Source organism: Triticum dicoccoides, chromosome 7B (assembly GCF_002162155.2).
Source record: "Triticum dicoccoides isolate Atlit2015 ecotype Zavitan chromosome 7B, WEW_v2.0, whole genome shotgun sequence".
In the NCBI taxonomy this organism is placed as follows: domain Eukaryota; kingdom Viridiplantae; phylum Streptophyta; class Magnoliopsida; order Poales; family Poaceae; genus Triticum; species Triticum dicoccoides.
This window is the reverse complement of record NC_041393.1, coordinates 20,645,906-20,657,748: the sequence shown is the minus strand read 5'-3', so window position 1 is coordinate 20,657,748 and position 11,843 is coordinate 20,645,906. Positions and strand designations below refer to the sequence as shown.

The 11,843-nt window shown below is 41.9% G+C and overlaps 2 long non-coding RNA genes across 2 annotated transcripts; both read left to right on the top strand.

Annotated features, from left to right (window-relative positions):
• The first annotated feature begins 6,837 nt into the window (after positions 1 to 6,837).
• Positions 6,838 to 7,874, top strand: LOC119337330. The gene is made up of 3 exons (XR_005163221.1): positions 6,838 to 7,095; positions 7,445 to 7,547; positions 7,651 to 7,874. It is a non-coding gene; the product is annotated as an uncharacterized LOC119337330 (long non-coding RNA).
• Positions 7,875 to 8,013: 139 nt separating this feature from the next.
• On the top strand, positions 8,014 to 11,489 carry LOC119337329. The gene is made up of 5 exons (XR_005163220.1): positions 8,014 to 8,312; positions 9,374 to 9,443; positions 9,829 to 10,544; positions 10,655 to 10,718; positions 10,804 to 11,489. It is a non-coding gene; the product is annotated as an uncharacterized LOC119337329 (long non-coding RNA).
• The last annotated feature ends 354 nt before the right edge of the window (positions 11,490 to 11,843 follow it).

Genomic DNA, 11,843 nt, shown 5'->3' with positions numbered 1-11,843 from the left:
ATAAGTGCTCCCAATCATAAGAGATGCCAATGATAATGTATCTATATGTGAAACCCCTCTTTCCTTATTACTTCCTATTAATTGCAACGATGATCAAAGCTATATTTGCCAACTCCCAACAACTTTTACTCATCATACTTTTTTCTATGTGAAGTCATTACTCTCAATAAGATCAATATGAACTATTTGTTTCTTTTTATTTTTTTTCTTTCTATTCACCCAAGATCATGGCAAAATAATCAAGCCCTTGACTCAACACTAATTAAACCCTTTAAGAGTCGCGCAAGGAGCGAACGCAAGCGGTGTCCACGTAGATTTTCACTGTGCCGGGTGAAAACGCGTTAACAAGAGAAAAAAAACAGGAAAAGAAACGTCGTCTCGTTTCCTTCCGTCCACATCGAGTCACCTGCTCCACCCCTCCACTCGACCCAAGCACGCCGCCGCCGCCTCTCCCCTTCCCTCTCTGTGGCCTCGTCTCTGTTAGGAATTAATTAGTAGATTAATTAGCACATGCTAATTAATGAATAGTCATTAGAAAAGGGGTGTGTCCAACCCCGAATAGTCATGTCCTTTCTCTCTTTCTATTGCCAATAGACACCTGTTTTGGAGGGATGCCTCCGAACAGACACCTCTTTTTCTCACCTCTTCCAGATGTATATATACTTGAGAATCAATGGAAACCAGGACTGATTGTCCTTTCGCTTTCAATCTCGTTTTACTCTAACACGTTATCAGCCACGTTGCTCTCCTTCGAGCGAATGGGCGCCAAAGAAAACCGCTCGTCGCCGGCGCAGCCTAGGTTTCGTCCTCTCCGTTCGCGACCTCGTCGTCGGCGAGGGGTCCTCAAGGCGTCCCGCGCCACGAGTGCAGAGGAGACATCGGCCCCGACGCACTCCTCTCGAGATGGCACTGCGCCCGCCTGCGCCATGGCTAGCAGCGCCAGGCCGTGGCCGCCCTCGCGCGCGCCCGCCCTGCGCTAGGGCTCGCCCGGCCCCCGGCCGGCCGTGGCCGCGCCAAGCCGTGGCCGGGACCGCCCGTCCGATCCCGCGCCAGGCTGTGGCCGGTCTCGCAAGGCCGTGGCTGCGCTCGCCCTAGCCCGCCCGCGCCATGCTATGGTCGTGCTCCCGCGCGCCGCCCAGCGCCCGGGCGCGCTCGCGCCGCTGCCGCGTTACTGGGCCCCCTGCGTGCCCGTGGCCGTCCGGCCTCGACTGGCCGCCGCTCGGCCGCACAAATGGCTTCTCGCGGCTCTGAGACAGTAGCTGCTACCCATGGTGGAGCAGCCAACGGTGCCCTCCGCGGCTTCCGGCTCCGAGTGCGGCGAGGCGGCGAGGTCCCCAGCCTGGGCAGATGCTGCCCCGCCGACGCACGCTGAATTTTTTCCCTCGTACAGGGAAAATCCCCACCAGGGGAATGGATTGATGATTCCTATCCGCCGTACGGGAGAAAGGAAGAGCAATCTTATCTCTTCACAGTTTGCACTTTAGTCCTTGCGGCTTTACCTACTTTTGAATAGGCCAAAACTTGTATTAATTGTGATTTTGCAGTTAATTCTAGTAGTGATTTTATTCCTGTTTTAGACCGTTAAATCTGGTACATATATTTTAGTATCATTTTCTGTTGAATATCAATATATTCCAGATACTAAATTGATATTTCCACATTTGACATGTGTCGAGATTAATTACATCTATTATTTGCAATTGAGATTTTTTTATCTCTTGCAAAGATAAATTCAGTACCTCTGCAGTATTGTTTCTCCGTTGAGTACGAGGTATTCTGGAATATTTCTATGATGTATCTATTTCCATGTTAACCACATGTCAAGATTAATACGTCTATTTGCAATTGAGATTTTCAATTTCTTGCGAATACATATGCAAAATTTAAGGTGATTTTTTCAAACTGACGCTTGGGATCACAAGGTAGTCATATGGACCTACTACCTACGTAGATTATTGATGACTACTGATAAAGCCTACATTTTATCGTTTCGACATTATGATTGCTTTACAAAGTGCTCTCTCACACATTTTTCTAAGTCATGACATAAGGCATTTGAAGTATGAGTATCTACAGATTTCACCGGATTATACTCCTTTAAAGCTGCTAGATCTACTCCCAATTTTCCCTTTGGAGATTATCTACAAAGTGTCATGCTTAACAATTTGAAGTTCACACTAATGATTTCAAGCCAACTTCTTGAAATTTTCATTAATTTTGCAAAGTTCATTACAACATCAACCATGATGGTCCTTAATTTATCATCCATAAATTAATTATCTCTGGTTTACCCATACAAGTAACCGATGGCTAAAGAATTTGAGGCACTCGTCCTTAATGGCCACAACTACGCTATGTGGGTCGTGGACATCAAGATCCGTCTTGTCCTGTGGGATAACGCGAGCAATCCCAAGATACCAAGGACCCCAAGGGAAAAGGTTTGCATCCAACTTCAACCTTCACCCACACATTGCAAATGGAACTGGTTGTTCGCACGATGTTCCACTTGGACCGAGCAACACCATGACTCTCGATCAGCCAGAGGACCTTGCTCACACGGAGAATATGTTGGTTGAGTATACCTAAATCAATATGTTTGGAGACTTTAGTTAGTCTCTCAATCTCCTTAATGATCTACTTATCTATGTCCATTTCTGATGTTGTAATAAGAACATAAGTATTGTTGTCATCATATATTTGAATCAGCACTTTGGTACAATACATTTGTATGTATTCTCTATATATCTGACAATGATTTTCATATTGAGAATCTTCAAGTCTATATATAGATTTCTACGGGAGTCAATCCGATGAAAAATGATATGTGCCTTGTGGACATATGCACCACAAACTCTATACTCAGGGAAGTCCAATGTTTCCACTCTCATTGAGAGAAAGGAGATATTTTAAAATCGCTAGACGCGATGAGGTATTTGTTGGCTCAACTCGAGTCATATTTACTATCCCTATGGATACTCGAGTCAGATCAAGGATGCATTATCGTGTCTGGGTTCAACTCGTATCCTACTAAACTATAGAGATATCCGTCAGAATAGTTTTCGTAGCGAAACTTATGAGGACAACAAAGATAAATATCTTATCTTTACCATATGAAACAGATATGGCAAACACATTATCTATGCATCATCATGATTGCACGACACATACTACAAAACCCGTAGCACATGTTGCGTACAAGATAGTTTTCTAGAATGTCTTTTACATGACAAACTTGGCATGCTCACCTTGGTCATCCAGACATTGAGTTGAAATAGAATCTATCAGCAATTCCATTGGTTTATGATTATTATGATTCTAAATTATAATCATTTTTGGATTTTATGTGCACTACATGTGAATCAAGAAATCTAATTTTAAGGCTCGCGCACCTTAAAGTCTACACTGAACCACTCAGTCTCCTTGAACACATCAAGTCAAGGTAAAGTGGCTCTTCCTAACCATTGACTAGACTATTCAGGTATTCGATGGTTCTAAAAGACACATCTATACGATGGTCTCAAGTGTGCTTTATCCACATGAAACCATTGGCTCATTATCCTGAACATCAATTACAATCAAAATTGAATGGACACCGTTGTAGAATTCTCCTTGCGTGCCTTCACTATGGCCCTAGGATTGAAGTTTAGCACTTTGTCCTATATGTCTAGACTCAAAATGGTTTAGTAGAATCCGTTGTCCAAAGAATTAAGTCATTCCATGATCTTAACCTCATAATTGCAACTTACCAACTTTACGTTGGAGTCATGCAGTTTTACACGCTCATGACCAAAACTGCATAATGTCATTCCCCTTTATCTTTGATACGTGGAAATCTACCAAGTATTTCTCATCTGCGGTAATTCGGTTGAATACCGATATCACCACCCCGACATACATCATTGGCCTCTCAACATGTATTTGGGTTCTATGTGAGGAATAACTGTATAACCGTCAATACCTCAAGCCCCTCACATGGGTAGTTATTCAAGGTCAGTATGTTGATTCAATGAGGAATATTTCCAGGCATTAGGGGGAGATTTCAAGTACCATACAGAATACCAGGAAATTAGTGGAATGCTCAACACATTTCTGCCTCAAGTCCACGTACTCAAAGATCTGAACCATGCGTTCAAAAGATTTGCAACACATTGCAAATAACCTGTCAGATTCATTTGCTGGAAATAAAGGTGTCACATAATCCTACAATCCTGCAAAAATATGTGCGAAAGAGTGGAGGTACCAACAAAACCACTCAACTCCCCGTTCACAGTAACATGGGGAGAAGTATGGCAATAGTACATTAGGATTCGGCTTCTCGCAAGCAAGGATACCGAGGCCTCTGAATCAGTAAATGCAAGTCAACTTCACATTGGCAGACACCTAATGGGTAGTATACACCCAGTGGACGGGCAACCTCCACCAACTCAGGTCATAGTGCACACAATGACCGGGACATCGGGATACCCGACTCAACCGCATTGGAAATCACGAACAGTCACCATGGGTAACGATATTTTCATCAGCTCTATGTTGATATATAGATTTTGGAGAAACATATAACCGGAAGTCTACAATTGTCGACATACATTTCTCAACTAGATTTAAAAAACCTTTCACATGATTCAGGTCCAAAGACCATGGCCATGGCAAAGTGTGAACAACACTCGGACTGAACTCGAGCAAAGGGTATAATCTAGGTAGAAATAATTTTGCTCAATAAAGGGAAAGGTATTCACATAAGCAATACCTACACCAGTTTTCTTCTGAAAACAGAATTGGGAACAACGAGGTGGTGAAACATAGAGCAAGTCTTGTAGCACAAGGGATCACGCAGATACCCAACTTTTCTCCAGAGGTGAAATCTCATTCCGATAACTTATATCATTGGCAGTACAAAATCATCTATTTATGCAGTTGATAGATGTAGTGATAACATATCCATGTTGATCACTAGATTTAGACATAGATGGTTCCCAATGGAATCTCACTTCTGAATCAAAATGCAAAACGCAACATACACTTTGTAAAAACCAGTAAGTGACCATATGACTTATTGTTGTCGGTACATTTTGGTACATCCGACATAGTGAGTTCCTTATACACAAGGATTACTCCTACAATGATGATTACCCATGCATGTCTGTCATACACAGGGATTACTCCTGCAATGATGAAGCACATGATCATATTAATGGCGGGTTTTGAGATGAAGGATTGGGTAAAATCTCGAGCACCTTCACTCATACATTATGGTACACTATGTTGTCTATATCCAAAATATATTGGAGAAATTCATTGTGGACAAATCTTATACATCCATAACTCACATGGCTTCATTCTCTAGACATAGAGAAAGATCCATTAAAACCATGAGTTGATGGGAATGAGATATTGGGACACAAAGTTCCATATCCTTGTGCCATTGGACCCACCAAACACAATTGGTTGGGAGTCAAGAATATCTTTTGATATCTCCAAGGCATCAAACATTTTGTCCGAGTCTTTCAGTTTCAGAGAAATCTAGACACCAATATCATTGGATCCATTGATTAGATCCCTACCATGCTAGACCATAGACAAGCTTTGTGTTCCAGCTAGGTGTGGTAGCCATCCCATGAAGGTCTTCGAAACAGACCTCGTGGCTACATCCACCAACCATTATCTCAAAGATAATGTTGCTTGTGTTGTCTAGATGCAAACAAGTTACATAGTAAGCAATATCACTATATTGCTCATCTTGCAAATCAAGTCACGTGACAATCTCATTGATTTGTCTATGAAGTCTCTACCAACTTGAACATTTCAGAAAGATGTTCATGGAATTGGTATTCGACGACTTCAGGATTTGCAAGTATCAGGGGGAGTATCTTCCCGAATTACTCCTATTCAAAGCATCATATTATACTCTTTTTCCCTTTATGAGTTTACTTTTACAGGTTCTCATCAAGGTTTTTAATGAGGTAATATCAACATGAGATCATATGTCATACTTTCTGTTTTCTCCACTGGAGTTTTTAGGAAAGTATACACGGCATATTTATTGTCCTCTAAACTCTATGTATTTTCTCATATCGAGTTAAAAGAGACAATTATTATGATATGTCATATCATTTTCTCCTTATATTTTCCCACTGGGTTTTAAAGGAGTTTTCAATGATATATCAGATCGCACTCTTTTCCCTTATGAGCTTTCCCTTAAAGTTTCTCATAAAAGGTTTTAACGAGGCGACATATGCAATACTTTCTATTTTTCCCCACTGGGTTTTTTAAAGGAAAGTATACAAAGCATATTTATTTTTCTCCAAACTCACCAATGAGTTTTCTCCTTTCTCAAAGGTTTTCTCATATGAGTTATCAAGGAGACAATAATTATTATATGTTGCACTTCTTCTCCTTATTATTTTTCCCATTGGGTTTAAAGGAGTTTTAGCAACATATCTGCTCTATTCTCCTCATATTTTTCCCACAGGATTTTTGGAGAAGACTCTCAAGATTATACGGAAGATTTCTCAAGATGGAAGATCTATGTACAAGAAGTTTTCAATGATGAAACATTCAAGGAGCGGTGTTGTACAAGGGGAAGTGTTAGGAATTAATTAGTAGATTAATTAGCACATGCTAATTAATGAATAGTCATTAGAAAAGGGGTGTGTTCAACCCCGAACAGTCATGTCCCTTCTCTCTTTCTATTGCCAATAGGCACCTGTTCTGGAGGGATGCCTCCGAACAGACACCTCTTTTTCTCACCTCTTCCAGATGTATATATACTTGAGAATCAATGGAAACCAAGACGGATTGTCCTTTCGCTTTCAATCTCGTTTTACTCTAACAGTCTCCTTCCCCTTTCTCTTCTCAATCCGGATCCATGGAGGTAGGCAGCAGGGGCGCTATCAACTACGACACTAGGGTTCCTAGCCGCCGCCACACGCCGGCCAGAGCCATCTCCGCTCCAGCAGCCATCGATAGGGCGGGCGTCGGTGCGGCCCGTTGACAGGCCACGCGGCAGCAACACCGCGCACTGCAAGTCGGTCGCCCCCCGCCGCCCGCCATCCCTGGCCCGCGCGCGCCCCGCCGCCGACCACGATGATACCGCCGGTAAGCCTCGGCTCTCACCCCTCTCCTTCCCTCCCCCGAATGCATCGGAGGAAGCGCAAGTGCATGTTTCCAAGAGATTTTTTGGCTGCGGCATCGAACTGTCTTTATTTAGAGCTGAAATAGGACGGGGATGATATTTGTGACGGAGATACGCGTATCGCACCATTGCTATTGCATCAATACATGTGTTTTTTCCCGTCAGGTTTTCAGCCCGTACTCTTCTGTTACAACATGATAGATACAGTGATGGCGGCGCAACATTAGCGTTATCGTTTGCAAATTCGAGGGTGTTCTTTGGGTACTAAGTACTAACTATGTTTCGAGAACTCATAAAAGATGTGTTTCTCAGACTTGTGCAGAGTAAGAGTTGCGCTAAGGATCCGGCCCAAGAATGCGGATGAATTACCTCAGGGCGCCGACTGATCGATACTTGTGTTGAGTTACAGCCCGAGGTTTAACCCCCTCTCCATCCAATTTTTCTCTCCACGCTTCATTATTGGCATCATCACATTGGGCAAGTTTTCCATATTGTTTGCTGGTCTTTGTTGTCTGCAGTGTAAGAAGCTGAAGCTCAAGAAAAATAACTGGGCTTCTGACTCCTACCAGTTTGATGAGATATTTGGTGAAAATTCTTCACAAAAGCGTATATATGAGGTCGTCGCAAGGCCTCTGGTTGAGGCAAGTCATGTATTTCAATATCTTTTTTAACATGCATCATATAATATTAATCATGAGCAACATAATATTCCAGTTGTTTATATTTGTTAATTTTTAAGTACCTGCACTAACTTTGTATAATTTGGAGCAGTGGCAGTAAGTTTTCAGGCTCCTTTTTTGTAATAAAAAAGATATACATAAATCTCTTAGATACCCTATGATAGTTATTACTCCCTCTGATACAAAATAAGTGTCGTGGACAGCAGTGGCGGACCTAGAGAGTATTTTGACTGGGGGCAAAGTATTTGAATGGGGGCATACTCTTTCAAAATGCAAAGAATTTTAGCATATTTTTCAAAAAACACAAGCCAATATTACTGGAGTTTCAAAGTTTGAGTGGGGGCCTAGGCCCCCACTCACCTCAATGTAGGTCCGCCCCTGGTGGACAGTGGCGTTCATGCAAGAGCGTCCACGTCATGCTCCGTTCCGATTGACTGTTGGTGGCGCTCTGGTACTGCTCAATGAGATCCCTCAAGCTACATCATTGGATAGTTGAACATGTATGTTAAGTAGATAATTCAGTTAACCAGTGTGCGTCTTCTTAATCAAGTTATACTATTTCACTAATTCATGCAAAGCAGGGTCTAATTGTATGCATATATCATGTTAAACCTAGGTAACTAATTTCGTTTTGTGCATTTTTTATGCATACCATGCATATATCATGTGAATGGTTGAACAAGTTTAGTTGATAAGATCTTGTCTGTTGGAGACTTGGAGCGAATTGCACCAGGTTCACAGTAACAAGCGCTAGCTTCTACTCAAAAATTAGGTGTTCATGCATGCATGGCTGCTGAATTAATTAGTATAAGCTAGCAGCTAACGCACGTGTACATGCATGTTGTTATCAACAATTCAGCATCGATCTGTCTGAATAATTAGTTGGAATATAATCTCGGAATAAGAACACTGTGAGTTTATAAAATGCATGGTCAGTTAACTTGATCCACACAGAACAGCAAATCCGATGACATGCATGTTCGACAAGAAGACGATCAACACCACTCTCCCTAAACAGTCTTAAGATATCACACCAAAGGGTAGAAGACCCATGCTAGAAAAACATACTACTGTACATACAGTTTTAGTTCTGACTTAGGAAGGAACGATCAGCAACATACTGATTAACTAGCTGCTGGTAGATCCGGTTCTCCAAAGTAATCAAAAGAAAGAAGTTGTAATTTGATGGACTAATTAACAATAAGATAACATTGTTAATTAGTCCATCAAATTACAACTTCTTTCTTTTGATCGCCTTACCGCCTTAGGGAGGGGGGGCGCTTTGGCGCCTAGGCGACGCCTAGGCGGGCGCTTTGGACGCCTAGGCGCCCAAAGCGGTCGATTTTCCAAAGCGGAGGGGGAGCGCTTCGACGCCTAGGCGTTGCCTTACGGACGCCTTTAAAACATAGATTATCTTTTATTTCTCGAATCGTGTCTATTCGCACAATTACTATGTACACGGCAACACATGGTCTATAGTGGTACAAACTGTTCCAGGTTAGCTTTCAATCTGTTATTCAAGTTACTGTATGTACCCTGACTGAGGAAACATTTTTTTCAGGAAAGAAGGATGGTATGGAATCGACACATGATTCGGTTATGTTTCGTTACATCTAAGATGTGTTGAATGGGTATGAACCTATCATTCAGCTTATGTCTGGGCACTATTCTCTTATATAATGCTCCTTTGTTGATCATCCACTATTAGTCATCCATTCACATTGTCAGGACCCATGATTCGGTTAGTTGCATGGCGATTGCTGCTTTCTTTTTCATGAAATTAATAACAGTTGATAAAAATCTAAAACTGGATCTTGCTATTTCTTTTTCCAAACAAACGGTAATGATGTAATTTTCTGCTACAAAGTAAATTTGTTGTCCAGATGATAACTCACCTTCCTTTTCACTTTTCGAGGTGAGATAGATGGACCGTAATAGCACTTGCGTTTACTCATTTGAGTCTTTCTTTCCACGTTGAGTCAAATGTCCCTGATATTGTCTTCTTTTACTTTTCAGGTTTCCTGGAACTAATAGATGGATGGGTGCTAGGGCTGGGATTGGGCTCGGATGAATTGCTCTGTCGAATTTGTTCGCTGCTGTATAGTAGTATGTATAGCATAACTGTAACAGTGCCTTTCTGTTTCACAAATAAATGTAGTTTTCCGTGCATTTCTCTCTGGTTGAATAGATCGATTAGTTTTTCTCCTTTACTTTTTATGTGGACGAACGCAGGGGTACTGCCACATTTATGCATATATTACTGCTCATTTGCATTGGGCTAATTGATTTTGACAGCTTGTAGGCAATGCATGCCAAGAACAACCAAGTGGATCCATTTAAGAAACAAGAGTCAGAAGATGTAGATGTTGCAGAGAACCTGTCTGTACTGAAGTAGCGGATGAGTAAGTAGGCTGTACACCTCCTGATAGGGTGTACTGATGCTCGTCGCTTTCAATGAATAGTTTGTCCTGTTTTTCTATGACAGTGATTATTCTATGCAAATGTAGCAATTTTATAAGTTACTCAGTATGTTTGTTGAAACCAGAGTTTGTAGAAACTAGAAAGGATGGTGCTATGTTCCTGTCCAACTGTCTTTTTTTCTGAATGGTTTGTTTAGAACTTGTTCCTAGCAGATTTGAAAATTCTGGAGATGAGATTGCAGCAGTACACCCTATCCCCTGATGGAGAAAAGGAGCCTAGCGAAGAATATTGGGCTTGAGCTGGAACGTGAGGTATATGCTTTTTCAGTTTACGCACATCTTTTTTATACTTTTTTCAGCTAGCGATAATTCAGTTGTGAGAAGTAAATAACAATTCAGTGCATATGTTATCATGTGACCAGGTGCTTTCACACCTTAGGGATGTAGCACTCTCTGGTGCTCACACTCTCGGGTGGACATACTCTTGTAATGCCACGACTCCTTATTGTCATATTCAGATCATTGTTCTTCAAACATAAGTTAAACCCTTGATCTGCATTGTACATTTTAGGGGAAGAGATCGTCTGGAGAGCTTGGTATTCGACTACGCTTTGCCAAATGATCCTCTGAAGTTTGATAACTCCTACTTTATGTAAGCTTAATCGTCACGGTTGTTGATTGCACATTGGCTTAAGATTATATAGATGTAATGTCATCAGCGCAACATTGTGAAGTTGTACATCCCTGGACGTCATCTTTTGTATATGCTGCAGTGAGCTTCTAAAAGGGTACTCCTGAAGTGGCTTACAGAACAGGTTCTCATGGAGGATCAACTTTCGGTCCCTTATTGAATTATACGCAAAGGTAAAGAAGAGTTTAATTCATCTTCATTTGCTTGTTGGAGATGTTGGCAGGACGCGTTCTTTAGAGATTACGCTGATTCGCACAAGAAGCTTTCCGAGCTCTACTTTACTGGCATGGACATGCAGAGACGAAGCCAAGAGGGCTGTGAGGAGAACTACCACTGTCTTTGCAGTTGCGGTTGCCGTCATCACCTGCGCTTACATATGTTAATCCAAGAGGACGCTCAATGGTTAGATTGCAAGTCTCCATGTGCAGATGACTCCAGTTCAGTTATGGGTTCTGAAGAACAAAGTTAAATCATAATTTGAGATGTTGTGTAGTCATAGTTGTAACCAATCTGCTGATACAGTGATGAGGGTGCAGATGTACTATCCATGCAAGTAAATTGCAAATAGGGAAGTGAAAGGAGCGCAACCCACCTAGCACCGCCCATGCTTCCTCTCAGGCGGCGCACCAAGGGTGCGCCCCAACCACTAGTCTTTATTATATAGATAGCTCACGGGCTCGATTACGTAGAGGGATCGTAAAGCAAAACTCAAAACTAGATCATGCCAAGAATTTATTCTACTAAATCAAGATACTACTAAAAGAATTGAACTATGAAAAACGGTAAAGATAGGAGTTGTCATGGTGATACGATACCAGGGCACCTCCCCCAAGCTTGGCAGTTGCCAAGGGGAGTGCCCATACCCATGTGATTAAGTCTTCTTTTTTGGTGTTGGTTTAATATTCTTGGCGATGATTCCC